The sequence below is a fragment of the Peromyscus leucopus genome, chromosome 3 (assembly GCF_004664715.2).
Source record: "Peromyscus leucopus breed LL Stock chromosome 3, UCI_PerLeu_2.1, whole genome shotgun sequence".
NCBI lineage: Eukaryota > Metazoa > Chordata > Mammalia > Rodentia > Cricetidae > Peromyscus > Peromyscus leucopus.
Genome location: NC_051065.1, coordinates 116,527,186 through 116,544,109, shown reverse-complemented (window position 1 = coordinate 116,544,109; position 16,924 = coordinate 116,527,186).

The window sequence follows — 16,924 nt, the reverse complement described above, 5'->3', positions numbered from 1 at the left end:
GGATTCAGTTAGAGTCACCAACCACCAGTTAAGGACATCTTTTGTTGCTGGTATTTTTTTTGTTTTGATTTTTTGAGACAGGGTTTCTGTTGTTTTAAAAAATAATAAGTGGCGCTGGTTACCGTGCAGAAAGGTCATGAGGCAGGAGCCACGACAAAACCCAGTATCAGAGCTTTATGGGGGGAGGGGGACACAAAAGAACCAGGCCTGAGGAAGAAGCACATGTAGAGAGCAGAGAGAGAGATAGTGGGGGAAGAGAGAGCAGAGAAGAGAGAGGAGGAGGAGTCTGTGTCCGGCCTTTTAAGGATTCCTGTGCACATGCACAGGTGGGCTGCGCCACGTATGCGCTGACTGCATGACTGCAGTGCACGTGAGACGTGAGACCCCTTCCTTAGCTGCTGAACCGCACATGTGTGCGGTCATGCAACTGGAGTGGGGGCAGAATCCTTACATTCCAGACGTTTTGCTTATTATAAAAAGCAGGTAAACCAGAATGGGGCGTCTGCTTCCAGCTGACTTGGTGGGCGTCGGTTGACTCTTGTGGGGGTAGGGAAGGGGGCTTCTGAGGTAGACAGGCGTCCTGGGGTCACCTGCTGCCTTGGGAATCGTCTGACAAGTGCTGTTCAGGTGGATCCAAGCTGGTTCCAGAGCTCGCTGACCTGTCCAGGTGGAACATTTTCTGAAACTTAGAAAAAATTTGAACATATTAAGAAGCAGCCATGAGAAAATTAAAGTCTTGGGCTGGTGACCATTGTAGTGTTTAGTACTCTGCTTATATTGGTTAGTGTTAATGAGAGAGAGAGAAAGAGAGAGAGAGAAAGAGAGAGAGAGAGAGAGAGAGAGGTTGGAACATGTTTTTAATTTTTACCTGAGATAAGCTTTATCAGAGACAGATTATTTTAAGGCACCTGTCTCCTTTATTAGTTTAGCATCTAGGAGACACGGGTGATCAATTGTTGGGAGCATTTAACAGTAATAGATGGCTATATTAAAGTATGTTTTTGCAGAGCCCAGACACTTTTTGGTCTGGGGGTATAAATACCTTTTAACTGTTACTGTTCATTACCACCTGGGTATATATGATGGTCCTTGGACTCCAGCTCTATGGTGATCCTGTAACAATTAGCTGAGTAGTTAATTAGAAGAGAGAATGAAGAAGAGAAAAGCTCATGGGGTGAGACCTTTCTTCTGGAATTGGGGACAAGGCAGTGGATCCTGATGTCCTCGGGAACTTGAGAGAGAGCAGGGTCTCTCAAGTGCATGAGAAGTGTTGCTGACAGCTCTGGAGTGAGGCACATGGAGGGAGCAAATGAAATGAAAGCTCCTACCTTAGCTGGACAATCTTTTCCCACTAAGTAACCCTGAAAGTACAATTAAGTCTGGTGAGGTGGGTAAGGCTGTACCCTACCCCAACAAAAGGGAAATGAGAAGGAGAGGTGGGATCCCAAAACTCCCTCAGGACTGATTAAGTGGCTTGGTATCCAAAAGGAAGGAAATGGATCACTCCATGCTGCATCCTGCGATGGTTCCCTGCGAGGCCACGGCCAAGCCTAGGAGGTCTACTGAAGGTCTTAGTTTGATGTATCCGACAAGAAGGAAATGGATCACCCCATGTGATCCCTGCGAGCTAATGGCCAAGCCTAGGAGGTCTACTGAAGGTCTTAGTTTGATGTCCCTATGCCCCTGGGTGCACCAGGGCAGTCAGCTGACCAGTTATCTCTCTAAGTGGCACTTTGAACAAGGCTCAGTTGATGGCCTAGCAGGGCACACACTAGCCCATGTGGCCTTTTGTAGCACACATTTAAAACAGGGACCTGGAAGCCCTTATGCAGCCGCTAGGATGATGGCATGTGCCAACATCTGGCAATTCTGTTCACCAGCTTTCTCATCTCTCCCATGGTACCTTAAATGCCACAGCTGATACTTCTGCCTGTGGGGTCAGGAGCCATGGCGTAATGGTTAGCATTCTAGACTCTGAATCCAGTGATCCGAGACAGGGCATCAATGTTGTTTTAAAAAAATGATAAGCGGCCCTGGTTACTGTGCAGAAAGGTCATGAGGCACGAGCCATGACAAAACCCAGTATCAGAGCTTTATTGAGGGGGAGGGGGACGAAAGAGCCAGGCCTGGGGGAGAAGCAGTGCAGAGAGAGAAAGAGAGATAGTGGGGGAGGAAAGAGCAGAGAAGAGAGAGGAGGAGTCTGTGTCTGGCTTTTTAAGGATTCCTGTGTGCTTGTGCAGGTGGGCTTATGGAGCCACACGACGCATGTGCTGATTGCGTGACCGCGCTACACACAAAGCGCAATCACGCAGCACACTGATGACGTAAGATATAAGACCCCTTACTTAGCTGCTGAACTGCACATGTGCGATCATGTAGCTGGAGTGGCAGCAAAATCCTAACAGTTTCACTATGTAGCATCAGAGCCTGTCCCGGAACTCACTCTGTAGACCAGGCTGACCTGGAACTCACAGAAATCTGCCTGCCTCTGCCTCCCGAGTGCTGGGATTAAAGGCGTGCGCCGCCGCCATCCGGCCAGTTAATAAGATCTTAAAGCAGAAAATTCTAGGGGACAGAGAGCTGCCAGCTCCCTGTGCCTTCTCTTCTCCATTTCAAATGTGGATGACTGTCCTCAGTCTCTTCTGCATGTTCCCATTACCTTTGACCATAAGCCTAGGTATTTCCACATGCCTGTTCCTGTGTGCACGTTTTTGCATGTGTATGGGCCACTGATGACTGAATCTAAAGCCTCTGGAATGCTAGGCAAACGCTCTACGGCTGAGCTATGCCGCAGCCCCAAATCTAGCTGCCTTGAAGTGGCTCTCTCTGTCCTTCATTTTTTCATCTGTTAGGTAGGGTCATTAATCAAATGTACCGCTCACCCTGGGTGCTATGGGCACTTGGAACTGATCGTTCTTTGCCTATCCTGAGCACTGCAGCATGGTTAGTCTCACCCTTGGCCTCCCCCACCTGCTGCTGGAGGCCAGAGCATCACCTGCATGTTCTTAGGTAGGGGCTCATGTCCCACTAAGATCTCCTGCCCTAGAGCTTCTGTAGGTATCACACCAGATAACCTGTGTCTTCTTGGAAGAGTGATTGACACTGAACAGTCAATAAACCTCCTCTATCTCCATTTATGAAGAGATCCCAGATGCCATGGGGCTGTGACTCAGGCTGTCTTCACGCCCTGATTTATTTGTTTAGTTATTTCTTCATTATTCCTTTGTAATATCCTGGGTTCTGCCTTCTCGAGTGCCCTGGTTTAAAGGACTTTTTTTTTTTTTTTTTTTTTTTTTTTTTTTTTATAGGAGACATGCCTTTCTCTGAAGGTACAAGTGTCAGAAATAAAACTTAGAGGTACTGGCATTTATGAGTGGCTTTTGAAACTGGAGAGCGCCGCAGACATGTAAATCATACTCCTCTTCCAGGAGCACAAGAATGTGTCTTTTCCTGAGAGCTTTCACAACCATTAACTCCTTGGCCACCAACCAAGTGTTCCGCTGCGGCGCTGCAACGGAATTCTGAGTGTCCCCGTTTGGGGGGACTGGGTCTGGGGTTCACATGCTCTGCATCTTGCTGGCTCCTGGCTGATGGAAGGGAAGAGACCACTCCGTGGACAGGAAGTGTGAGGAGGCAGATGGTAGGGTGCTAATCCCCCTCTGTTGTTAGAGGGCTTTGAACAATGGGGAAGGTGTGGGGTGGGTCATGTTGCCGGTGGTTACTGTTACCAGACTGGGGCAGGTAGGGAGGGGCCTCCAACACTCACCTGAGTCCAGGTCTCCTCCAGACAAAAAGATACAGGTGGCTTCGGGTCACCCTCGTGCAGGACCTTCTTACCACCAACCAGCATCAACAGAAAACACCCAGGTGCATGACGGAGACCTCTTCCCTGCTCTTTTCCCAGGGTCCTCAGAGGCTATGACCTAAGTAGGTCCTTCCCATCACCACTTTGCTGTGTTTTCCCCCTGGCTCTGCCTAAAGCTGTACATGTACTTGATCCCTGGGGACACCACCCCTCGTGGTCACTGAGATGAGGCCAGGTAGTGGTGCTTCGTGTTCCCAGTGTGAGGCTGTTGGCCATGTCCATAGTTACTAGCCACAACTCTTCGTAGTCTTGGCTGGGGCCCTCTTGCTCTGTCATAAGTAGGCAAGCAGCTCTCCAGTGCTGGCAGTCCTGGGCTCATTCATGTCCAAGGCTGAATGAAGGGCTGGGCTGGTAGACCCTGAAGCTGACAGCTCTGAGCTCTGAGCCCTGAGCGCCAGCGGCCTCCAGCAGCCAAATGCTTAGAGCTGTAGGTACTCAGATTGGAGGCTTATTGCTCTGGACTTCAATCACCAGCATCTTTAGCATTGGCAGCCATTGTAGTCCTTGACTTCCAGAAGCCGCAGCAGGTACCTGTGGGATCCAGCATTCAAGTAGGCCTTGGGTGTTAGGACCTTCATCTCCTACAGCAACTAGTGTTACAGCCCTCCTGTCCCATGTCTGGACCCTTGGTCCTGGGTAACAACAGTAATCCTGATGTCAGATCTATGATGTGTGCGACATGGGACGTTAAGGCTTCGCATCCCCCTGGAACTCTGTCTCTCATCTCTGACTTCACAAAAGCCTTCTGTCTTTCCTCCGGCTTAGCTCTCTGTCCTCCCTCCTCCACGTCCATCACCCCCTCCCCCCCATTCTCTCTATCTCCTCAGCTTCTTGTTCCTTTCCGCTCTATCCGCTTTCTAGACTTCCTCAGTGGCCCTTTCGTCAACACCACCGTTGTCCCTGCTACTCTGCCCCTGCGACCTTCGGCCAAAGCTTCCCCCATCAACACTGTGTTAGCACCTCAGCTCCCCATCAAAACTGGGCCCCAAAGGCCAAAGGGGGAAGCCTCTCCTTAGACCAATCATCCCGGGAGGAGTCTCTCCTGCCAAAAAAGCGAGAACAGCTGCTCACAGAGCCCGAAGCAAGCAGAGGGGGCAAGAGCGTTCGCTCTGGTCAGGGCCCTCCCTCGTACAAATGAAGAATCCCGTCGGCACCAACTGTGGGCCTCTTCCTCTGCACAACCAGGGGAAGAACTCCCTCTCCAGCCTGGATGAAAACGGTCCCGAGACTTCAGCAACACTTCAGACGACAAAAAGAGGGGCTGGAGAGATGGCCGGGTGGTTAAGAGCCCATACTGTTCTTCCTGAAAATTCCCAGTACCCATATCAGGTGGCTTACAACTGCCTGGCACCTCAGTTCCAGGGGGATCTCACACCTCTGACCTCTGTGGGCACTTGCATTCACGTGCCCGTACCCCCCACCACACACACATATGCACACAATTAAAATAATAGAAATACATCTTTATTTTTTTTAACGACAAGAAGAGCAGTACACGCTACTTCAAACGTCTGGAACTGGGACGTGGCTCCTGGAGCCAGACTGGTGCTTCAGTGTCAAGCATCTCTGGTTGCAGTACAGCTTCCTCAAGGTGCTTGTGGGGAGCTCAGGAGTGGGTGTGTTGGGAGTGGCTGCCAGGGAGACAGCTCAGCTGGCCGCCAGCAAGGATCGGCTTAGCTGACAGTCCACGGCTCAAGACCACTAGTGGGGACCAGGGAAGGGTCTCGCAGCTGCCGGTGAGCGAGTCAAATCGCAAGCCTCATCATCTTAACTTACTTAAGGGGAAAATAAACATTAAAAAGGAGTGTTTACAATAAAGGCTCGTCATTAACGGAACAGCCTCTGGCAAAGCTTTCCCAGAGTTTAAAGCCTGCCCTGGGGAGAGTCTGGGTTCTCCCCATCTGTTTCACAGCCACACCCACTATGGCTAAGACCACAATCTGTCACTGGCCACAATCACTCCCACACAACCACACCCCTGTCTCTGGCCACCAGCACGGACATTCCTTCTCACAGCTGCCTTCAGCCAAGTGGCTGCCACCGAGGTTCCTGAGAAATGACTCCAGAGAGATTGCTGGGGGGGGGGGGGGGGGGGGAGGAAGCTGCTGGTGTTATGAGGGAGACAGACTGGTACCTGGACTCAAGAGCCAGCCTCTAGTCAGAGGCTGGGGATGTAGCTCAGCGGTCAGAGGGCTTGCCTAGCCCGCGCAAGGACCTGGGTTCGATCCCCAGCATGGCAAAAGCCTGGGTGTGGTGGGCACATACCTGTAAATTGAAGACGGGAGGGTCAGCAGTTCCAGGTTATCTTCTGCTTTGTCAGTTTGAGAGCAGAAGACTTTATATCCCCAATGATCCTAAGCTCCTCCTGCGTGATTCTCCCTGTCCACGTTGAGGAGCTGAGGAGCCTGGAACTGTTTGCAAACTTCAGCAGGACGTTTGGGGTGGCACTGGGAGTATCGTTTTCTGTGAAGTTTGGTAAAACGTCCATTTTCCTTGTCCCTCTGCCTTGGATGCCTCCTCAGAATAAGCCTCAGTAGAGGCAGGTGAGCCCAGAGAGCCATGCTGTGACCCTCAGAAGCCCTTGGTGTCCATTTAGACTTCACTCCAGCTGACTCCTCCCGCAGCAGGGGCTTTCCAAGGACACAGCCTGGGTCTACTTCGGTCTTGTTTACACTTCAGAAATCATTAGTCTGGAAGTTTCCTTTGAGCTTCTCTCTCACCCGTACCCCACTCCAAGACAGCCTCCAGTCACAGCTCCCTCCTCCCTCTGGCTGGAGAGGAGGGATTCCTTCAGGCTGTTTGAGAATGGGCTGCCCTGTATAATAAAGAGATGGTATAATGGATAGAGACGCCTGCAAGCCTGGGGACCACAGTTCCTTCTTCAGAACCCATGTAAAGGTGGAAAAAGAGAACCAGTTTTGACACAATGGACTGGAAAGAGGGCTTAGTGGTTAAGAGAATGCATTTCTGTACAAGAGGATTAGAGTTCAGTTCCCAGCATCCACACCAGATACTAGTAACTTCAGTTCCCAGGAGATCTGATGCTTCTGGCCTAGTCAGGGCACCTGCACACACGTGCACACACACACACACACACACACACACCCCGAGACACACAAACATTTAAAAATACCATGGGACTGGGAAGATGGCAGTCAAGAGCACGTGTTACTCTTTCAGAGGACCCGTGATTAATTCTCAGCACCCACACAGTAGCTCCCAATGGTCTATAACTCTAGTTCCAGGTAGTCTGATGCCCTCTTCTGACCTCCATGGGCACCAAGCATGCATGGAATGCACAGGCATGTATGCAGGTAAAACACTTAATACCCATAAAATAAATATGCCTAAAAAGATTTCAATTTGTCAGCCAGGCAATGGTGGTCCACGCCTTTCATCCCGGCACTCGGGAGGCAGAGGCAGGCGGATCTCTGTGAGTTTGAGGCCAGCCTGGTCTACAGAGTGAGTTCCAGGAAAGGCTCCAAAGCTACACAGAGAAACCCTGTCTCAAAAAAAACCAATATATATATTTCAGTTTGTCTCCACATGTGTGCTTTTTAAAGCACACGTGCCTGCCCCGAGGCACAATATGCTCACATACAATAACAGATTTTTTTTAAGGGAAGGGGTGAGGGGAGAGGAAAATATACCAATAAGGGATTCTGCAACTTCAAGTACATTAGAAGCACCTGAGGTCTTGTTGCAGTGCAAATTGGTTCTTCTGTCCATGGTGCAACCCACAGCTCTAGCAAGGTCCCCAGGTAGCATACAGGCTGCTGGTGCTCTCACTAACCTTTACAAAGCGAAAGTGTACGGGACTTGAGTGTCCAACAAGCTCGTGATTCGGGGAGCTGCTTCAGCATGGAGGGACACGGATGGAAAGGAGATTTTAGTCTCAGGGTTGTCTGTGAGTCTCAGCTTTCAGGCTGCTTCCTCTCCAAAAGAAGAGCTCTGGCCTGGGCATCCAGCTCAGTGGCGAGTGCTTGCCTAGCGTGTGCAGGGCTTGGTTTCCATCACCAGGGGTGGCCCAGTCTCAAGTTCATCTTTGTTGCCAATTGCTCTCTAGTATTGTCTGGTGAGCCAGGTGAGGCCTCCTCCTTCCCCAGCATGAGATACTCACAGGCCAGTGGGAGCTACCTCCCGGACGGACATCTGACTCATGAGTTCTGGACTCCACCCAAGCAGAGATCAGTGAGTATTCTCATTCCAGCAGCTGAGACTGCTGAGCGTGTTCTGCTGCCAAGAATGTTCTGGAACTGTTGGGTGCCTCGTGGCTCTCGGCCTGACCCTTTTAGCCTTCCCTTTGCTCTAGTGCATGCTCCTCATCTTTCCATGAAGTTCCTTTTGTCTAGATTGACCCAAGTCCTTTTCTGTGGCTTACACTGTCAAATGACCCCACCAAATACAGTTACTTTTTTTTTTTTTTAATAAACATGTTTATTGTTGTTGTTATAGAGACAAGATCTCATTATGTCGTCCTAGTTGGCCTGGAACTTGCTATGTAGACTAGGCTAGCCTTGAACTCACAGAGACCCACCAGCCTCTGCTTCTAGATTAAAAGCATGGGTCACTACGCCCAGCTTAAAGGTTTATTTTTTATTGTTTATTTATATGTATGTGTCTGTGTGAGCATATGCCATCCATGTGTGAGTGTAGTGCCCATGGATGCCAGAAAAGGACGCCCTGTCCCTTAGAACTGGAGTTAGTTGTGAGCCCTCTAACGTGGGTGCTGGGAACTGAACTCCTCTGGAAAAGCAGCAAGATCTCTTAACAGCTGAACGGTCTCTCTAGCCCGCCCCACCTCTCTCCTTCCCTCACCCTTCCTATCCCTGTGTATGTGTGTGTGTGTGTGTGTGTGTGTGTGTGTGTGTGTGTGTGTGTGTCTGTATGCCTGTCTGTCTGTGTCTGTGTGTCTGTGTGTGTGTGTGTCTGTCTGTCTGTCTCTGTGTGTGTCTGTGTCTGTGTGTGTCTGTGTGTCTGTGTCTGTGTGTGTCTGTATGTCTTTCTGAGCTATGCTGCTACTTTGCCGCTTTGAAACTGACTTCATGGGTGCCGGCTTTGGGGAGGGAGGCTCTACCAAGCACTGTGCCTGAGAGTCAAGAGTGTAAGTGCTCAATTGATGGGGTGTACATAGGCTGAGCAGGGTGCTGCATACCTGTGTCCTGTGAGAGAGACAGAGGCAGGAGGGTTCAGGGCCAGCCTGGGCTACAGAGCAAAGCCCTATCTCTAAAACACAAAAAGCAGAACAAACAAAGAAAGCATGGACAGCTGTGGCTGTGGCTGCCCCTCTGCCCAAGGACACCTCAGATGACCTTCAGGCTCTGAAATAGTAGCGGTTCCCAGGCCAGTCTGTGGCAGTGCTCGCCAGAAGTACAGTTTTTGACCTCTTCCTTCTGTTCCCTTTCTCCCCATATTTTACAAAAAGCAAAATATGGCAGGGGGTCAGAGGAAGTGTGGTCCTTTTTTCAACCAGGTTTCAATCAAATTCTGGTTTGATTAAAATAGTCCCGCTTGGCCAGGCGTGGGGGTTTGTGCCTCGAGTCCCAGCCACTCTGGAGGCTAAGGCAAAATCTCTTGAGTTCAGACGGTCAAAACCAGCCTGGGCATCCTAACAGAACTCCACCCCCTACGCCCCAAAAAGAAAAAAAGAAGTCCTGCTTCTGGTTAAGGAACTTACACCTAAGGACAAGCGGACTCTGTACACGATATAAAGGTTGACAGGACAGGCTGTGGGGGCAGGAAGCTGTTGAAACACATCCTAGCTGCTCCAGGAGCCAGGTGTCCTGGGTGGCATGTTATTTAACTTCTCGGAACCTCGGTTTCCCCTTGTAAAGTGGTATGCTACTAATATCTCCCTCAATGAGTTATTTAGAGGATTCAACGAGCCAAGGCACATGAGTCATAATGTCCACCAATGAGCATTTAGTTAAGCACCTAGAAATCTGGAACCCTGTCTTCCAGTAAGGGTTAGCAACCAAAATGGAGTTTGTTGAAGCCAAACAGCACTTTTTTCTTCCTTCTACCCTGTTTCTCCCTCCCTCCTTCCCTCCCTTCCTTTTTAAAAACAGGGCCTCAGTTAGTAGCCCTGGCTGGCCTAGAACTCACTACGTAGACAAGGCGTGGTCTCAAATTCCTCCTGCCTCTGCCTCACTACTGCTGCAGTTATGTTCCTGTCACACCCCCTCATACTCTTCACAGAGAACTTTTGATATAATTATGATTTTAAAAACATGAACTGAGCTTGGTGGGGCACACCTTTAATCTCAGCACTTGGGAGGCTGAGGCAGGAGGAACTCTGTGAATTCGAGGCTAGCCTGGTCTATGTAGTGAGTGTTAGACCATCCAGGGCTATACAGTTTGACTTTGTAAAAGTGAATAAATAAACAAATAAAAAAGCAAAACAAACAAGTAACAACATACATGGGCAAAAGATAGAAAACATACTAAGGGCCGGGTGGTGGTGGCGCACGCCTTTAATCCCAGCACTCGGGAGGCAGAGCCAGGCAGATCTCTGTGAGTTCGAGGCCAGCCTGGTCTACCAAGTGAGTTCCAGGAAAGGAGCAAAGCTACACAGAGAAACCCTGTCTCGAAAAACAAAAAATAAATAAATAAATAAATAAAATAAAAGAAAAGAAAAGAAAACATACTAAGATCTTCAGTGTTGGTCTATGGTGGGACATTATGCATAATTTTTATTTTCTTTTTTGGCTCTGCTTTCCAGGTTCTTTGCAATGAGTATGCATACTGATTTTATGACCATAAAACAAGCCCTGACAAATATCACCTATGTTTCTGTTTATTTGTGTACATTTTATTTTATGTACATGGGTGTTTTGTCTACACGTGTGTATTTGTACCACTTGCATATCTGGGGCCCTTGGAGACCAGAAGAGGGTGTTGGGTCCCTTGAGACTGGAGTTTCAAACAGTTGTGAGCTGCCATGTGGGAGCTGAGAATTGAACCCGGGTCCTCTGGAAGAGCAGCCTGTGCTCTTAACCTCTGAGCCATCTCTCCAACACTCAAGTATCCCTTTTAGAAGAGATGAAAACCTTGGTGCAAACTGACCTGATTTTTTTTTTTAAGGTGGAACCAGATGGAAAAAATTCCCAGTGAGATGAAGAAATAGACGTTTTCTGGTCAAGAGTTTGTAGAAAGGGAAATTGTATCCGTTTGGATTCCCATTGGCTCTCTAGACAAATCATAAAGAAAAATGAAAGTCCAAATGGGTAGGGTGGGGGCTGGGCCCATGCCCGGACTTTGCCTGGTGAATCATCTACCTCGAAATGACCTCAGGAGGGCTTGTGGCCCTCCCCTTCTCCCTGCACCTCGGGAAGGCTGCCCTGCAGCTTTTCAGGGCAATGAGCCATGCTATTTATAAGTCCTCTAGGAACTAACTCTACATGCGGTTCCTTCCTCCTAAGCTTCGAGCAGGCTTGACTTAAGGTTTGCAGGTGTCCTCATCAGGTAGCAATCGCCAGCCTAGCTGAACATGGAAGAGGCCTGGGAGAAGTCCCAGATCTTTCCACTGGCCCTGGGTCGTTGGACAAAAACTCAATGCCCTTGGATGTTGCTTTTGTTGACTTCGCAGCAGGGGTAGGAAGAATTGGAAGAGCCAATAAGGACATGGAGCTTAGCTTCTGAGATGCCCATGGGCATAGCTGTTCCCTGGTGGGAAAAGCAAGCCAGAGTGAGGTAGATTATCTGCAAAGAGAGTAATAGGAATTGGAGTTAGGGTGGTGAAATCTGTCCTGGGGAAGCTGGGAATCTGGGTATGGGAAATGGGAAGGGACTGAGCATCCGGAAGGAGAGGAAAAGCAGCTTGGGAGAATGGGAATCAGTAATGGTGACAAGGAGATGGGTGAGCCCTGCTGTCACCCTGAGCCTAGGAACTTGACCTGGAGCTGTATCCTGTTGTAACATGTCTGTTTCTCCATTGCCTAGGGACACCCCGAAGCAAGCCTCCTCCTGTTCAATTGGTGTTTGCAACATGGAGGAGATGAGGCGATGCAGGGGTGGCAGTGACCAGAAGAGTGGACAGCAGTCTCCAGGGCTGCAGATACTGGCTGAGAGCCAGGAGAGTGGTGACTGTGGTCCCTGCTGACTGGAAGAAGGCACACCTTTCTGGAAATCCATAGAATCTTTGAAGGAGGTAGGTCAAAGTGGGGTCGGTGGGGCAGGGGAGGGGGTACGTACACTTGGTGTTTTTTTGTTTATTAGAAGAAAGGATGATGACTGAATTCTGGAGAAACTGGGGTTCTCCAGGGGAGAGTTGGGGTGCATTAGCAGAGTTAATACGAGTACCAGTGGGGACCGGAGTGGCAGTACTGATATTGGTCATGTATTGGTATCTGTTTTACGATAATAAAATGCCACAAATCAGGTAATTATATACAATAGGAACTTATTTCTCATACATCTCATGTCTTCAAAGTTCAACATCAAGGCGCTGACATATTCAAAGGCTGGTGAAGACCCGAAGTGGCCACAACTAAAGGCAAGATGGAAGTCCTTTTATACTGTTGTTAATCCATGCATGGGGCAGAGTCTTCATGCCCTCCTCCCAAAACACCTTCCAAAGGGCACCACTTCCCGAACTTAGAGTGAGGTTCCATTTCCAGAACATGAATTTGGGGGTGCCACATTCTAGCCACAGCAGTACCTCCTCGCTTTGCCTCCCTTGAGTCCTGAATTAGCTACAGAATCCGTTCTCCCAGGGCCTAATCAATGAACCGCTGCTCAGCCCCTCCCCTCCTGCATGTTGATGAGAGTGGCATGTGGTATCAAATTAAAAGCCCTCCGGAGGCGGGAGATACACTTATGACTCCCTTATCCACGCGCCAGGCCACTTCATCATGAAAGGAAATTAAATTGGCTTAGAGTAAATTGCTCCTCCCAAAGCCAGGCTGGTCCCCAAGCCTTCCGACATGGCTGCAAAGCTGAAGGGTGGATTATCACTGCATAACAGATTGTACCCACATCTAATAGCTGCACAGTTTCTATGGGCCAGGAAATGGAGAGTGGCTTGAGTGGGCGGATGTGACTTGGAGCTGCTCCTGAGGTGGGAGTCGCCATGTCACCTGGGGCTGCAGCCGTCTGAAGCTTCGGAGCCGAAACATCTGCTTCCAAGGCTCATCGACATGACTGGCGAGTTGACAGGAGGTGTCTGTTCCTAGCTCTGAGGACATCTCCATTAGGCCACTTGTGTGTCCTCATGACATGGCAGCTGGCTTCCTCTGGAATGAGCCAAGAATGAAAAAGCAGAGCCATGGGTATGACAGTCATAGAAGTCACCTCTGTCACTGATCAGTATTCTACTGGTAACCCAGGTTATCCGTGCTCACTGTGGGAGGGGACTAGCCAAGGGCATGCGTACCCTGGGAGGTCAGAATCATCTGGTTTGGAGTCATCTAAGGATGGTCATCTCCAGGTGTTAAACTGGAACTGACCATGCAACAAGTCTCAGAGCTGTTGGCTTTCTTCTGTCTACATGGGGATGACATTGGCCAGTTTTCAAGTGCTTTCATCTACCAATTGGCGTTCACCTACCAATTTCATCAACCGGGAGCTGTTACTGCCACACGCTACTGATGAAAACTAAGGGCTCAGAGAGGTAAGTGGCTTGCCCGATATCCCAAGCTTAGAAAGCTCTGCAGGACTGGGAACTGAACCCATGCACGGCTCCATCAAAATGAGTTGCCACTGAGCCCCGAAGATATCCCAAGCCACCTTCCATTGCAAGACAAGGTGAATTAGGAAGGCTGCTGGTACAAAGAAAATCCCTTGTCCTCTCTGATAGAGAGACAGGGCCTTATGTAGCCCAGGTTAGTCTCAATACATAATGAGGATGACCTTGAACTCCTGATTCTCCTCCCTTCACCTCCCAAGTGATGAGATTATAGGTGGGCTTCACCATGCCCTATTTTAGGTGGTGCTGGGAACTGAACCCAGGGCTTTGTAAATGCTGAGCTCTCTATATCCCTAAACCTCACCCCATGGCTTTAAATGTTTCATTGAACAGGTGACCCAGGGCCATTATAGAAAAACTACAAAATAGAATGGTTAAGGAGAGGAAAAAAGAAAGAAATGAAGAAAAGAAAGGAGAAAAAAAAATCATTCCCCTATAATTCTCCCACCCAGATCTTCCACTGTTAATATCTCAATGTATTCCCCTAAGAACAAAGGAAATGGATTTAAAATGCATTACGTTAACAGCATCTCCAGGGCACACTCTGAAGGAAACCCCATCCACTCAGCTTCCCCCACAGGGAGGAAGGCTGTGAAATTGGACCTTGTGAGTGCAGCCAGCCTCGTGTGCATGCCTGTGTGTGCACGCATGTGTGCCCCTGTGCACGCCCCTTTACTTCCCCCATATGAAGGAAGGGAGGCTTGGCACAGTGATAGTTAGCCAAGTTGCCCAGGATTTATCACCCGAGCACAGTGTGGTTTTTCGTTTTCGTTTTGGTTTCAATGAAGGGCAGGGAGTGGATGGCTTCAGGTGGCAAGAATGGCTCAACCTCTGGTTTAGTTCAAGTACCTCCAGGCAGGGGAGGGTTGATTGAGTTTAATTCAATCCATTTGGCCTTCTTAAGCTGCCTGCTGAGCTTGGGTTTCTGTGTGTTTCCAGGATACTCTGAGGCCCCCTTTCATCATATTCTTTACCTACTGAAATGACTTACGATCAGCTTCTCTCCTCCAAGAACATCAGCCCTGGAGAGGGAGACTCACCTGCCTCCCCTGCACCTGTCTCCCCAGCACCTGCTATGGTCTCTGGCAGGCTGCAGTTGTCAAAATTGTGTTTGAAAAGAACTGCAGAATTTGGGGGCTATCCACAAGGCAGTTGCTAAGGACAACCACAACTTTTATCTAAAAGGAGCCAAACCCCCTTGAAGTGGTAGTTGGAGTTGAAGGCACATTTTATCTCTCCACCTCTTCTTCCCCTTAATCTTCTTTTTTGAGGCACGCTCCTACACTGTAGTCCAGGCTGGCCCAGAAACCCCACTTCTGCTTCAGCCTCCTGAGTACCGGGATGGCCGGTGTGAGCTACTGTGCTGGGCTCACAAGGCACCTTTCTTATCGTCTGTCAGTGGCTCAGGACTCCCAGGGTCAGACCACTGCCACCAGATTCACGCTTCTTCCAAGAACTGCAAGAATTATTAGGAGTAATGGTGTATCTTGCAATCCCAACACTTGGAGACTAAAATAGAAGGCCCATGATTTCTAGACCAACTTGTGCTATAGGAGAGAAGGAAGGGAAGGAGGGAGGGAGAGAGGGAGGGAGGGAGGAGGAGTCCAATATTATATGTCCTGAACTTGGAGACACTAAAGCAGTACTGAGTTTCAATGTCAGAGGAGCTGAGAACCAAGGGCAAAGATCATCTGTATCCTCAGTATGTGAGCTAAGGGAGTTGTAGTATGTCACCAAACCTCAGTCAAATGGGATCAAAGTGGGCATCGTGGATCCTGATACATCAGCCCCAAATGTGCATTCTTCCCTTGGAGAATCAATCTCCCTTCACCTTGAAGATCCCAAGGCAATATGATTTCATGACCCCCGGGTGTTGGGATGCAGAGGCCTTTGATGGGTTCTACCTAGAAACAGCTCTTGCCCAGCAGTGTCTCTGTTCAGTGACATGAACCCATGTGATATGGGGATATGTTGGAGCATAGCTCTAAATCATGGCACCTGGTGACCAGTCAGGACCATGCTCCCAGCACCAGTGAGGGCTAGACAAGATACTTCAGCAATGAGATAAGATGTGGTCAGCGCCACACTGCTCTGTGGGCTTCTTTCTCTATTGCCTTGGGTGAGGCAGGGGGTTGCTTCTCTAGTAGGAATCCATGTGTAAGGACCAAAGCTGTACACATCATTTAAGTGGGTGAAGTTTGCCTCAAAAAAGCAAACAAAAAGCAAAATTGGGGTGCTTTCTGAAGATACCATCTGTATTTTGTGGGTTGCCAGACTAGACATTGTTCTCATCCAGCCTCCAGGTCTTGTATTTTTCTCGAAGCCCTTAGAAACAGGGTTGTGTAAGACCAATCAGCTCTATACCAATTCCCTACTCCCCACACTCTGCTATAGAGAATTTTATGATCCTAAGGGGTGAAACGTACCTCTACAGTCTCATGATGACTTGAGGCATTACCCGAGTGGGAGGAAACATCTCTGCCCCCTCATCTACTGCATGTCCCTAATTCCAGAACCTTCTAGTTCATAAGGTTGTCAGTAGACTAGCAGCATAGCCATCACCAGGGAGCTATCAGTTAAAAATGCATAAAAATGCATAAAAATGCAGAAGCTGGGCTGGCAGGTGAAATCACTTACCACCAAGCGAGATAACTCCAGTTGGATCTCCACAACCTACATGATGAAAGAAAAGCACTGACTCTCCCAAGTTGCCCTCTGACCTCCACACACCCTTGCACACTCACACACACACATAAATAAATACAAATAAACAAAAATATGTGTGCTAGCAGTTTTTTAAGAATGCAGAACCTCAGATCCAAATCAATCCTTATACAGAAATGAGCTGCATTTTTTAACAAGCTTTTTGTTCATTAGAATGCGATTCGGAATCTAAGAAACACTGGTGCCTGGCGGTGGCTCACACCTTTAATCCCAGCACTGGGGAGGCAGAGGCAGGTGGGTCTCTGTGAGTTCCAGGCCAGCGTGGTCTACAAAGAGGATTCCAGGACAGCCAGGACTGTTACATAGAGAAACTTTGTCTCGAAAAATCAACAAAAGAAACCCTGGTCTAGAACTTCATTCATCTCCTGATGACTCCAATCCCAAGGATCTCTGGATTTCCCAGGCTGCCTTAATCCCAGCACAGGCTGCTCAAGGGATCCTGATGACGGTCATGCAGTGGAAGAAAAGATCTCTCTTCCGGGTTCTGACAGCTTTTAGTTTTTCTTATTTAAAAAACCAAAAAAAAAAAAAAAAAAGTGATCGTGGATGGAATCATCATGTAGCGGAAGTGCTGTGTTAAGAGGCTTCTTACACAATCATAACCAGGTAAGGAAGTGTACAGGGAGGCTCTTTGTCAATGATAAAGCCGG